The sequence below is a fragment of the Lissotriton vulgaris genome, chromosome 2_1 (assembly GCF_964263255.1).
Source record: "Lissotriton vulgaris chromosome 2_1, aLisVul1.2, whole genome shotgun sequence".
Taxonomy (NCBI): Eukaryota; Metazoa; Chordata; class Amphibia; order Caudata; family Salamandridae; genus Lissotriton; species Lissotriton vulgaris.
Window position 1 is genome coordinate 1,757,815,668 of NC_141687.1, and position 14,446 is coordinate 1,757,830,113.

Sequence of the window (14,446 nt, forward strand, 5' to 3'; positions counted from 1 at the left end):
TTGTGAGACTGGGCTCTACTACGAGAACATTGGCGGTTGGTGGTCCTGCAATATGTGACTATCGTCCTTTTTCCAGTGTAATAGTAATTGGATCTCCTGTCGTTTCATGGGGGGCGGCGGGAGGTGTCCGCGGGGAATCCTCACTCCTTTTGGGGCTTTTTGTAGACTAGTTAATGGGGCGACAGGCACACTGCTGGTTGGGGGGGCTTTTTAGTCTGATGCAGAGGTGCAGGGTGGGGGGTGTTTTGGGACAAGTTCAAGTGTCTCTTAGTGTGATTCTGCTTTCTTTCTTTTGGCAATGGGTTGTGTATACTGTTACATTCTTGTTTCTGCAAGGGCTTTTCGGGTCGGGCAGGGGAGGGAGTCACGATGATGGGGGGTAGGAAATTAAAAGTTATCAGTTGGAATGTCAATGGGTTGGGTGACCGAATCAAACGGGGGATTGTGCTTCAAATGCTCAAGCGTCACATGCCTGATGTGGTTTTTCTACAGGAAACACACTTGATTGGGAACTCATGTAAAGCGCTCAATCGCAAAGGGTACAAGATGGTGGCACACTCAGGGTTCTCTTCGGGCTCTCGGGGGGCGGGCGTCCTTATCCGGACATCCCTTCCATTGGAGATTGACGTCACCACGATAGATGATAGAGGGCGCTACGCAGCGGTGGCTGGGCGGTGGGAGGGGCGGGCCCTCATCCTACTTTCGGTTTACGTCCCACCTGGCCTACAGACCAGTACGTTCCAGGACCTTGGTGGCGCCATTTTAGCTCTGCCTGACGGCTTGCTGATTGTGGGGGGTGACTTCAATTCGGTCTGCTCTGGCTCCCTGGACCGACATCCGTCAAGGGACCTTCGCCACTCCCAGTTGTGGTTGCCCTCGTTCATAGAATCAATGGGCCTTGTGGATAGCTGGAGACTCCTACACCCCACGCTCCGTCAGTTCTCCTTCCTGTCCAGTGCGCACGGTAGCCTGTCCCGCATAGACTACATTCTTACCTTGGCAGCTCACGCTACGGCCGTGTCCGAAGCCCGCTTCTTGGCGCGAGGAGTCTCTGACCACTCGCCGCTCCTGGTCTCCTTTGACTTCGACATCGCCCTGTCGGTCAATCCCTGGTACTTTCGGAACCCAAAGACCTGCGCTCTTCTGGCCAAGGCTATAGACCTTTACTTCTCCGAAAATGAGGGTTCGGTTGGGTCGGCCGCGACCCTGTGGGAGGCATTCAAGGCCGTTCTGAGGGGCGAGGCATTCACCTTAATAGCGGCGGCCCGTAGGAATAGAGATGCCGACCTACTTTGTATCGAGGAGGAGATCTTGAAACTCGACGCCCAGCTGGACCCCGAACCTGCCCCAGACCTCCTACATGCGCTCTCCCTAAAGCAACTGGAATACCGAGATCTTGCCACGAATACCGCCCAGACCCTGGCTAGGGAACAGCAGGGCCGTATCTACGATGTGGGAGACAAGGCCGTAAGGCTGTTGGCCTGGTTGGACAGAAGGGAGTTGGCCAGTCGGGTGGTACCTGAGATCCTGGGGGCAGACGGGAACCCTGTTACTGACCCCAATGCCATTGCCGAGTCCTTCGCCGACTACTTTAGGGGTGTTTACACCTCCACTTCTGACTGCTCCGAGGCTGACTCGGCAGAACTTCTCTCGACCGTGGATCTTCCCTGTCTCTCTGAGGCGGACCGCGATGATCTGGATAGAGACATATCTGCCGATGAGATTGCCCTCGCAATCCGCTCTCTGAGATCTGGCAAGGCGCCAGGTCCCAACGGCATCCCGGCTGAGCTCTACAAGATATGACCCGATGTGGTCTCCCCGTACCTCCGTACTATGTTCCTGGAGGCGCGAGACGCCGGCATTCTTCCCCTTGACCAGAGGATGGCCCCTATTGTGGTCATCCACAAGGACGGTAAACCGAGGGATGTGTGTCGGTCATATCGGCCTATTTCCCTCCTGAACACCGAACCCAAGGTCCTCGCCAAATTGCTTGCCAACCGACTGGTTGGGGTCATTGGCGATTTGGTGCACCCGGACCAGTCGGACTTTATTCCGCACCGCAACACTGCCCTCAATTTGAGATGACTCCACGGCGCCCTGGCCAGGGTGCACACTCTTGCGGAGCCAGCAGTGCTGGCATCCCTTGATGCCACTATGGCGTTTGACTCCATCGAGTGGAACTACCTCTGGGCAGTGTTAGCTAAGCTCGGCTTTGGCCCGGTCTTTCTTAGCTGGGTAAAACTCCTTTACGCTAGCCCAATGGCTAATGTATCCGTTAACGGCCGTCTGTTGACGTCCTTTGTCCTTCACAGAGGCACCAGGCAGGGCTGCCCCTTGTCACCTCTCCTTTTTGCTCTGGCTCTTGAGCCTCTTGCGGCCACGCTGCGATTCCACCCCGACCTCCATGGCATCACCTGGGCACCTGACTTCGAGGACCGTATCTCCCTGTACGCTGACGACATCCTCTTATACCTGACATCCCCGTACAAGTCTCTCATTGTTGCCTGTGACGTTCTTAGACACTTTGGGAGATACTCTGGCCTGATTATCAACTGGGCCAAGTCCTCCCTCTACGTCTTGAAAGGGGACACACCGCGTCTCCCTAGAGGCTGTAACATTCAGGTGGCCGCACAGGGCTTCAAGTACCTAGGGATCTACATCTCTGGGAACCCGAAGGTTCGATACGACCAGAACTTACTCCCCCCACTACAGCGTCTTCGACGCGACGTGGAGGGCTGGCGTAAGCTCCCGCTCTCCCTGCTTGGCCGAGCGGCCCTGTTTAAAATGATGTCCTTGCCCAGGTTCCTGTACGCCTTACAAAACACCCAAGACCCGGTACCTGCCCGATATTTTAGAGAAATTGAGAGTCTCCAGCGGGCCCTGCTCTGGGATGGCCACCCCCCGGGTGGCGATCACGAAGCTTACGCTCCCGTGGTACGACGGGGGCATAGCGCTGCCGGATGTACGCAGGTATTACTGGGCCTCCCAGCTTGCAGCCCTCAATCACGGGTTTTATGGCCCGGTGAACAGCCCCGGCTACGCCATGGACAGGTGGCTCATGGGTGGTGGTAACTACTACCGAGCCCTGTACTCAAGATCCCTTGATCGGCGTATGTCTGGTCCTACGAGGACGGCAGTCTCTATTTGGCGTACGATCACCAAGGTGCAGGGATGGCAGGGCAGACTGACCAGCTTCACTCCTTTGTATGAATCCGACATGTTGGGCAGACTATGGCACACCAAGGGCTTTGACAAATGGGACCTCATTGGCATCTCTAGAGTTGGTGACATGATTTCCAAAGGGACTATCAAGACCTTCCCCCAGTTGCGGGCTGAGTACCAGCTGGGTGCCTCGGAGTTCTTCCGGTATGCCCAGCTGAGACACGCTTTGCTTTCTGCTATGCCCCCCGGGGAGGCTGTCCCGGAGAGCTCACCGCTGGAGGACAGAGTGCTGGACGGCCACATGCCCGACAGCGCTATTTCATTATCCTACAAAAAACTAATTAATGTCCGCACTGACCTTCTCCTTGGGTTGCGCGACCAGTGGGTGGCGGATGGCCTGGAAATCGACGAGGAGGACTGGCAGAGTGCAGTGTCCTCCCCTAAGGAGGTTGCCATTTCTTCTCGGCTTCGATTGGTCCAACTTAAAATCCTTCACAGGGTATACGTCACTGGCCCCGCCTTATACACATGGGTTATTCGCCCGACGGACTTTGTCGTCGAGGCTGTGGCGCCCTCGCCACCTTCTTGCACATCTTGTGGGAATGCCCCGCCATAGCTTCCTACTGGAGCAGAATTCACAGGGTCATGAGTGAAGTGTCAGGGGTGGAGATTGCAGCTGAGGCTCGCAGGTGTCTCCTCAACATTTGGGAGCCGACAGATCACAACACGGCCCAGACCCAGTGGGTGACCCTAGGCAACATGGTGGCCAAGAGAGACATTGCTCAGAGGTGGGGTGCCACTACGGCACCCCTTGTGGTACAATGGAAAGCCAACATGGATTGGTGTATGTTCCGGGAGAAGACTGTCTATGTTGCCAGGGGTAAACCTAACAAATGCAACAAGGTGTAGGGTGCCTGGAATTCCTACCGAGGGGATGTGTGTCTGCCACCTGAGCCTGTCTCATTGGATGAACATTTGTCACAGTGACCTATGACACCGACTGTTTACGATAACTGATTGATCCTGTTTTTCCTCCCCCCTCCTACCATCCTCCACTCTTCTGTATCTCTGAGCTGCTGTTCTCTTTCTCCTTCCGGCTTCCTACTCCTTGCTGCACTCTTCATCCCATTGCCATCTTCCGGCGCCAGTTGGCGTCTTTTTCCTTCTTATTGTTATAAAATCATAAAATAAACCTATAATTTCCTGACGTAACTGACTTGCACTATTATGCTCTGCTTACTATGCTGCCTTGCCTCCGGGATGTTAGGCTAAATAGCTGTGTGCTCTTGTGAAATAAAGGTTTTCAAAAATGTAAAATAAAAAAAAAAAGAAAGTACTGTTGCCTGCTGGTATTTACGAAAAGCTTAAGGAAAAAGACTGGGAGGTGGGAGAGAAAAAGATCAGTTGGGCAGTATTGGAAACAGAGGATAAAGGCCGGCACCCGGGTGTTGGTCTTGGAGAAAAAGCTAGAGAACTGCCTGAACTCCTGATACAGGTTTTGCCGAGACTATTGATTACTAAAAAGGAAGATTGGGATGCTATTTCAGCCTGTAAACAGAAACAAGACGAGGACACGAGTGATTTCTATTCTAGATTCGAGAAATGTTTTTCTATTAATAGTGGCCTTAAGCCCAGTAGCGAGTCATATCCACATCTTTTCGTGAGCAAATTAGTAGAGAATTCCTTACCCCAGATCAAGAATAGGGTACTGAAGGTTGAGAGTACTTGGCAAGCAAATAGTCCTTCGCAAATGTTGCAAATGTTACAATATCACCAGAACATAATTAGAGAGGAACAGGACCATGAAAAGAGACGCATGAAAGACACGAAAATGAAAGTGCTGGTTGCACAATCGGTACCAGCCAATGCGAACAAAAAAGGCACGACACTTGTTACTGGGAACTGTAATTATTGCAAACAGCCAGGTCACTTTGTAAAAGATTGTGCTGTCCTGAAACACAATATAGCTACAGGCAAGACAAAAGAACGACCACACGTTCCAAGGCAGAATAGCACCCCACAGAACACAAACCAGACAGTAGCGACCTTACCACCCCCACCGCCACCTGCTACTGCCCGACACAAATGTACCAGTACACGCAGTCAGACTATCCAGAATACCAACAGTTCTCATGAAACAGCCTAGAGAGGGAAGTTGGCTTGCCCCTATTGAGGTTCCTGTAGATCAAGAGGGTCCCTATGTACATAGCCGTGTATTGGGAAAAGACAGAAAATTTCTGATTGACACAGGGGCGAGCAGAACTACCATCAGTCATGACGAGGTTCCAGGGGCACCCCTTTCAGGCTCACAGAATGTTTCCCTGGGATTTTCAGGAAAGCCTATTGTTAACGAAGTATCGAAACCAGTTTCCCTAGGGGTTGGTCCATTGTCACGTACCACAGACTTGCTACTTACTAAGACATGTCCAGAAAATTTGCTTGGTATAAAGACATTGAAAGAACTAGGAGCAGTTATATGTTGTTCTCCGGAGGGAGTACGACTATTCTTGCGTGATTTTAAAGGACATTATGTTTTGAAAGATTTTGACCACAGACTCCAGAATGTACCACAGCACTTATGGGCACAAGGTCCGACTGACGTAGGTTGCATGCACGTTACGCCACATCGTGTCACACTCAAAACAGGAATAGTTTTACCACGAATCCGACAATACAAGTTACCACCTGATGCCGTAGTAGCATTACTGAAAATTGTTGACGAACTCATTGCCCAAGGAGTGGTAGTAGAGACTGACTCGAATGTATGTAATTCACCTGTCATCCCTATTCTTAAACGAACAGACCCTAATGCACCACCAGTTTACAGACTAGTGGTTGACCTTCGAGAACTGAACAAGTGTGTAGTACCTCAATACCCAGTGGTCCCAGACATTTCCTCGTTACTGACTGCAATTGATTCTGAGGCAACGTTCTTTACTGTAATTGACCTTAAGAACGCCTTTTTCAGTGTCCCAATTCATCCAGATAGCCAATACCTCTTCGGATTCAGTTTAAATGGACGCAGCTTTACATTTACGAGAGCTCCTCAAGGTTTTACAGAGAGTCCTAGCATTTACAGCCAAGCATTAAAAAGACAACTGGACAGTATTCACATGCCTGCTAACACTGCACTGCTCCAATATGTAGACGACATCCTAATCACAGCACGATCAGAACCAGACTGCATACATGCATCACTGACAGTATTACACTTTCTGGCAGAAAAGGGGCACAAAGTGTCCCCTTCGAAGTTGCAATTCTGTGCACAGCAAGTGGTGTACCTTGGACACTTGCTGTCCAAGAGGGGTAGACAGCTAACACAAGAACGCATCCAGTTAATTGCTAACCTTTCACAGCCCAAGACACAAAAGGAAGTACGGGCCTTCATTGGCCTCACTTCATACTGCAGACAATGGATTCCCCAGTATGCCTATCTAGCTAAGCCACTCATACAGTTGACAACACAGGAGGCAGCGTCTTCGACTGTCCTCCCTTGGACACAAGGACATACCCTGGCATTTGAGGAATTGAAAAAAGCCAGTTTTAGCGACTCCTTGTTACAGCAAACCTTTTACGCTTTTTGTCACTGAACGAGATGGAACAGCCTTATCTGTTCTTACACAAGATCAAGCAGGAAAACACAAGCCTTGTGCTTATTTTTCTAGTACAATGGATCCAGTGGCCCAGGCTCTGCCTGCGTGCCTGAAATCAGTTGCAGCAACAGCCCTAGCTATAAGACAGAGTGATTCCATAGTGTTAGGACACCCCCTGACAGTACAGGTTCCACATGCAGTGGAAGTTCTTTTGAACAGAACACAGACACAGCACTTGACTATAGCGAGACTGACAGGATATGAACTGACGTTATTTCAGCCACACATAGAGATTAGACGATGCAATATTCTCAACCCTGCTACACTCTTGCCCTCGAGCACAGTAGACACTGCACCACATGACTGTGTGGAAGTAATAAATACAGTGACGAAACCAAGACAAGACCTGACAGACATTGCCCTGCCCGATCCTGACCTGACACTCTATGTAGATGGTTCATGCATGAGAACAAGCACAGGAGAGTTAGTGGCCGCATATGCCGTGACTACTGATACTGAAGTCATAGAGACACAGAGAATAGACACACTGTCAGCACAAGCAGCAGAGCTCATCGCTCTGACACAAGCCTGCAAAAGAGCCAAGAACTTGAAAGTGAACATATATACAGACTCACAGTATGCATTCGGGGTCGTTCATGACTTCGGAGTGTTATGGAGGGAGAGAGGTTTCCTGACCTCTCATGGGGCTAAAATTCAGCACGGTCCCCTTATTCAGGCTCTGTTAGAAGCAATACATTTGCCTACAGCCATAGCTATCATGAAATGCAAAGCACACACCAAAGTTACAGACACCATTTCCCAGGGTAACCACCTGGCAGACCGAACAGCTAAACTTACAGCCCAGACACCAACAGACACGACAAAGATAGAGGGACCATTATTGACAAACAGCATGACAGTCAAGGATCCTTCACAAGATGTACTCGACATACAGACACATGCCACTCCAGACGAAATAAAGAAATGGACTGAACAAGGAGGGGTCCAGACTGACCAGGGTTGGATGACGAAAGGCAAAGCTACATGGTTTCTCCCAGACTCTATGGTACAAGTCATCATAAACACAGCACATAGTCCAGCACACTTAGGAGAAAAGGCAATGCTAGACAGTCTACAGAATATCTGGTTCAACAAGCACCTGCGTGCAGCAGCGAAACAGAAAGTACGAACCTGTATGATCTGTTGCCAGTTCAATCCAGGCAAAGGTATTCCGGTGGAACAAGGTGGATTTCATCCTCCTGACCATCCTTTTGAAGTCCTCCAGATGGATTATATCCAGATGGACAGATGTAGAGGTTACAAGTACGTCCTAGTAGTTGTATGTGCACTATCCAGATGGACAGAAGCGTATCCAGTCCCAGATTACACTGCTGTGACCACCGCCAGGCAATTGGTACGAGAGTTTTTCCCACGGTACGGATTGCCCCGTGTCGTGTACTCAGACAACGGCCAGCCCTTTTCCTCTGAGTTAATGAAACAAGTGTCCCTTCTGTTAGGATACCAGTGGAAATTTAATTGTGTACGACACCCTGAAGCAGCTGGACTTGTTGAGCGCCATAATCAGACACTTAAGACGAAATTAGCAAAAGTCTGTGCAGAAAAAGGCGTGGATTGGATGGTAGCCCTGCCGGTTGCCCTCTTTTACATGCGTATGGTTGCTCACTCCAGAACAGGCCTATCTCCGTACGAAGTGGTTTTTGGTAGACCACCGAATATGTGGGGTACGCCTATGCCTAAGAAAATTACTGATGTTGACAGTAATATGCTGACAGATTACCTGGCTTCCTTGATGTCTGCACTACTCTCTTGTCGTTCACAGGTTGCCGCCGCTTTCCCCGACAACACCCAAGTGAAAGAGCATACCATCGTCCCTGGCGATCTAGTATACATAAGGAACTTTGATCGTTCAAGCCCTCTTGAGCCGCGCTGGAAAACACCGAAGCTGGTACTGCTTACGACGAGGACTGCCATCAAGGTCGAGGGACGCAAAGGTTGGATTCACGCCCAGCACTGTAAACGATTCTTCGGAAAATCCGGAACTGTGATCAAAACTAAAGACTGCCCCGATAGTACGGACTGTAAGCCCCCTTTGCTAGAAAAGACCCCGCAACAGCACTATAGGTCCAAATTACGATCTAGTAAGTCAGACAGCGTTTAATTGTTTAAGTCCACCAGGTGGTGAATCGGTTAGACAGGTTCCTGACATGTATAAGATTGTAGATCAGAATAGCAAAAAGAGAAAGCTGAGAGAGAAATACTGCAAGATTTTATGCAGTAGATGTATAGTAACTCTGATTATTATGTTTCTTCTAAGTATAACGATTATATGTATCAGCTTGGCACTACATGTTTTCTTTCCTCCTATTGCCTCACATATACACACTTCCTTTAATGACACCACAGAGCACACATTCAGTGATCTGCCACCCCATGAACTGTCATATCGACTAGCCCTGCGCAACAATACTTTTATTCGGATGTTGCACCATTCTCATCAGACCAGCAATGTAACAAATTGCTGGGTATGTGGCCGACTCCCACCTTATCAGAAAACGAAGGGAGTTCTGCCCCTTTTTCCTTTTCCGTTCTCGCACAATGGTTCGTGCGGAGCATGGTTTGCTTTAATGTCATCACTAGACAGACAGTCCACAGTTTCCCAGGGCGATTGGATCTGGGGAGATTTGAATAAAGTAATGAATGAGGCATGTTTTCCAGACGAAGATTGTCTTCCCCAAAAGAAAGGGACCGATCTAGAAAATGAAGTGTACGCACAAGGAAATGCTTCCCTTAACTTTATGATTCTGAATGTTCAGTCCGAGCAGAATACAGGTCCACCGTTCATATCAGTCCTACCAGTAAAAGGAGAATTGTGCGTTAGAAAGAAAGGGTCAGTGCATTTAGGACACAGTGATTGTAATACTGTAATCGAGTTCAATGATAAAGGAAAGTCTACTTTCAAAGCTTCCCGCCATTCCTATTTCATTTGCGGTCAGAGAGCCTATGTACGTCTGCCCTTAGACTGGGGTGGGACATGTTATATAGCGTTCCTGCTGCCACCAGTCTTTCTAGCCCCATCCCATTATCATCGAGATTCACGACTAGTGCATGTTAGAAACAGGAGGGAGACTGATTCCCCAGTGATTGATCAGACTGAGACAGCTTGGGAGCAATATACAGATTTCAATAAAGGATTCTTTTTCTTCATAGGCCCCATCCAAAACAGTAAACTAATACGTAGGTTAACAAGAACTCTCGAAGCAGTAGTGAATGAGACTGCATCTGCTTTAGCGAACTTGACCGAGGAGCAGTCTGCTATGCGACTTGTTGTTCTTCAGAATCGTCTTGTTCTTGACGTCATCCTGGCAGATAGGGGCGGAGCTTGTAGAGTGATCGGCTCCAGTTGTTGCGTGTTTATTCCTAATAACGCGCCATCCGTGTATGCAGCAATAACAAGACTCCACAAGATAGCTCACGAGATACATCAAAACCCAGGCACATGGACTTGGTCCGGTTGGCTCTGGAGTGTAATATCAGCATGGGGATGGAAAGTGTTGTCTTTCCTAGGAATGATACTGCTTATGATATTCAGTTGCTGTCTCTGCCTGCAATGTGGCCCGGCGATTAGCGGCTTGTGTGCCACTGCCTGTATTCCCCATCCACGTATACAAAAGAAAAAGGATGAACAAATGATGCTGTATGATCAGATATACGGTCTCATGAATATAGATGTGTCCTGAAGGGCACAGTAGGGGACAAGGAGGGAATGAGGAAATAGAAATTTTATATGGCCAATGTGTCCCCTGCATGTACCCCACGTTTAGTGTATGTACCCACGTTCACTCATGCACTTTCCCTCTCATGCCAGTAATAATAATGCCTCTGCATTTCCGTCCAACATTAGAATGTCAGTTACCAAGCCTTCCATGAAAGAAACGTTAATTCTGCACTGAGGCCTATGTTGCCAATGTATTTGCATGGTACACGTTTAAAAAGTCGAGATGAACCCGTTTTTGTGGCTCAGCCGAGCCAGGACCCGAATTCAGGCTCCATGCCTCCCAGACACTCTGAAAGCTGCAGTTTAGCTTAGCTATGTATCCCTGATCTCTCGCATACTTCCTGCTCAGCCAAGAGGAGCCCCAGCCCGGCCTGCCAAGACAGTATTTTGCTTACAGTTATCTACTTGCTCCACAGAAACACATTCCTGCTTAGTGAAGAAGGTAAACAGAACCCCGTCTGCAGAGATAGAGCCCAGCCTTTCTGTCTCCATTCAAGTGATTTACAGAACTCGCATCCATAGAAAGCCCATGCCCCCACGCAATGCACGGAGAAATATATGCATATACTGGCTCTTAGAGATGAGCAACCTTTGCTCGAGCGACCTTTACTTCAGATAATACATCCTCCAAACTCAAGATATCAGATAACACCAGTCGCTCACTGGTTAGAGGCGGCAGACCCGAGAGCAGAGGACGGCCCGGGACCAGGGTTCGAATCCCGGCGCGGCAGGTTTCTGGACCAGGGTCAGCGGACTCGATAATTCTCTCGCCTCGGTGCCCACTTTGACCAGCGATCACACTCGGCAACTCTGGGCATTAGCTTGCCTCATCTTCACTAACGGCCCCACCAGACCGCCGGGGATGCCTGGTCTCACCCTGGAGATACCCATTAAGGGACCATCTCTCACAGAAGCCAGGAAGGGTTTCGCAGCAGTCGAAGCGCCTTGGGACCCTACGGGTAAGTAGTGCGCTATATAAATGCCTATACATTTACATACATACAGTCGTGCAGGTCGTCCTGACACTCAAGGCTTCTCTACTAGAATGAGAGTCAGCTCCCCCCCAGCTTCCCCCAGTTCCACGTCAATTACACGTCATGACCAAGTTGCGCACACAAGTAGGGTAAAGGTTCCAGCTGCCCATGCAGACCCCCTCCATGTATCCACCCACCTATGACACACCTATGACTCCTCAAGTGAACGCCCACGTGTACGCCTTCTTACACGCCCTTTGGACGCCCATGTGCTCTTATCTCTCTCCTTCGTTTGCTCCACCTTCTCTATGCAATGTAATATATGTTTAAATGTATAAATAATGTACTCTGTGAATAAAGTTCAGATGACGATCCTTCCTGAACCTTAGTGGTGATGGAACCCGATTCTCCCTTTACTCGAGTTACTGAAATAAAGCCCTTTTGAATCGGACAGCACGGACTCTGCCTCTCATTATATGCATGACCCATTGTTTAAGTATAGAAATTCCGACAGGGTAATATTTTATTTACCACATGATCAAGCGCCGGGACGCCCCTTTGCTGGGGCAGCCGTGCGCTATACAAGAAAGTATAACATAACATAACATAACATACTGCAGAACACCAGATTGTCCATCCCTTTGGTCTCAAAGACTGATTAAAGAATTCCTAAAAGGTCTGTTCAGAATGTACCCTCCAGTTAAATATCCACCACCTCTTTGGCAGCTCAACACGGTTTTGTCTCAACTCATGAGAGCTCCGTTCGAACAGATTCACAAAGCTGAATTGCAGTTCATCTCATGGAAAGTAGCTTTACTTCTTGCACTAACCTCAGCAAGGAGGGTCAGTGAGATCCAAGCATTTCCGGTTGCGGAGGCATTCCTACAATTCAGACGGGATAAAGTCATTCTCAGGACAAACCCAAACTTTATTCCCAAAATTCCTACATTCATTTGAATGAATCAATTGTGTTGCCCACATATTTCAAAGACTCTTCGATGGCAGCAGAAAGATCTTTGCACACATTGGACATTAGGAGTTGTCTACTCTCAAATTCTACATTGACAAAACAAAATCTTTTCTTAAAACAAACCAACTACTTGTAGCTTATGCTGGGCCCAGGAAAGGTTTGGCCCTATTAAGGTCTTCTATTTCTAGCTGGATTGCATCTGCCATTGTTTTATGTCATAACAAAGCAGGAAAACCTTTGCATACGTGAGTGCGCACTCATTCCACTTGAAAGATAGCAGCTTCAACAGCGTTGCTGGCAGGGTTTCGCTCCCGGACATATGTAGAGCAGTAACATGGACAAATGTACACACGTTTCTCAGGCATTATTGTCTGAACACAGAGTGGAGAGCAGTTTCAGCAGTGGGTCAAGCAGTTCTTCGGCACCTGTTTCACTAAGGTATTTGACTTTCAGTTTATGTTTTGATATATAAATATTGTGTATGTATATATTAATATATATATATATATATATATATATTTTTTTTTTTTTTGTCATAGCTATAAAGGACAGTTTCGTAGTTCTAAATGAGTTTTGTTTCTTTATGCAATTTCAAAGTATACAGTATAGCGTTTAACAAAAAAATAAAAAACAAAAAGGACTAAGCAGATCACTAGCGACAAAGGGGTCTATCCTAGAAACGCTACATGGGATAAGGACTGCTATCTATTCTGATACAAGCATGTGAATCTATGAAAGATTCAATACTGGAGAAAAAACGAGTTACCTATCTATACACTATGGTTCTCCAGTATTATCTTTCATCGATTCACATGCGACCCGCCCGCCTCCCCGTTTCTTCTTAGGTAGACCACCTTTATCCTTGGTTTCATCCGTGGGCTGTTGGAAATCTGTGGTATGGTGGCTCTGCTGAGGATGGTGTATTTCAGGGCTGGAAGCTGATTGGCTTTTTTTTGGGCCACATAATGAAGATAAGTGGTTACCCAAGGATATACCTTTCTATGCAGTTTTTTCTTTTACTGCTATGGGTATTCTTTTACCGTGAGACTCCCACCATGACGACGGGGAAGATACAAGCATGTGAATCTATGAAAGATAATACTGGAGAACCATAGTGTACAGGTAAGTAACTAGTTTATTCTGTGCTGCATAATTTTTTGGTATAGGCAGGTGGACACCCTCCTCCGGGAGCAGGACTGCTTTGGGATATAGTTCAAAAGGTGAGGAATCCACAGGCAGATGTATCCATCAGAAAAACAAGTTACTTACCTTCGGTAACGCTTTTTTGCTGGTGGAAACAGTATCTGTCTGTGGATTCCTCACTGACTCACCTGCCTCCGTGTTGTCTACCTACTTTTACCGAAAATATGTCTGCAATTAGTTCATATATTTTGTTATTATTCGAAATTATGTGATGTTTTCTATTAGGAAATGTCTTTAATTTAGAATATTCATGTTCTATTCTCTTTAAGTTTTATACTGTGTATACTTGAGAAAATGTTGAATACTGTGTATGCTTGTGAGGGGTTGTTCGCCTCAAAGCCACAGAAAAAATGGGTGTAACTGACATCAGCACACCGACGAGGTCTTCCTATGGCTTTGATGACGTCACGCAGAGTCGCAAGTGGACCCATGCCATTGTGACGTCCTCATCTATGTGGCAGAGCTTTGAAAAAGGTTTCCGTGGAATGCTTTGCAAGGGGTCATTCAAAAGGTGAGGAATCCACAGGCAGATACTGTATCCACCAGAAAAAGTGTTACCGAAGGTAAGTAACTTGTTCTTCACTCTGCTTTGGCAGCTGCTGACGCTCTTATCCCAGGCCCGGTATCTACGAAAATTGTGGCCAATGTTTTACTATATTTCACTATACCAAATTTAAAATGGGTTAATTCCTCCCCAGCGCAATCTTTTTCTAGCTCCCCCCCTAAGGAAGGGGGCGTACGGTGTAAT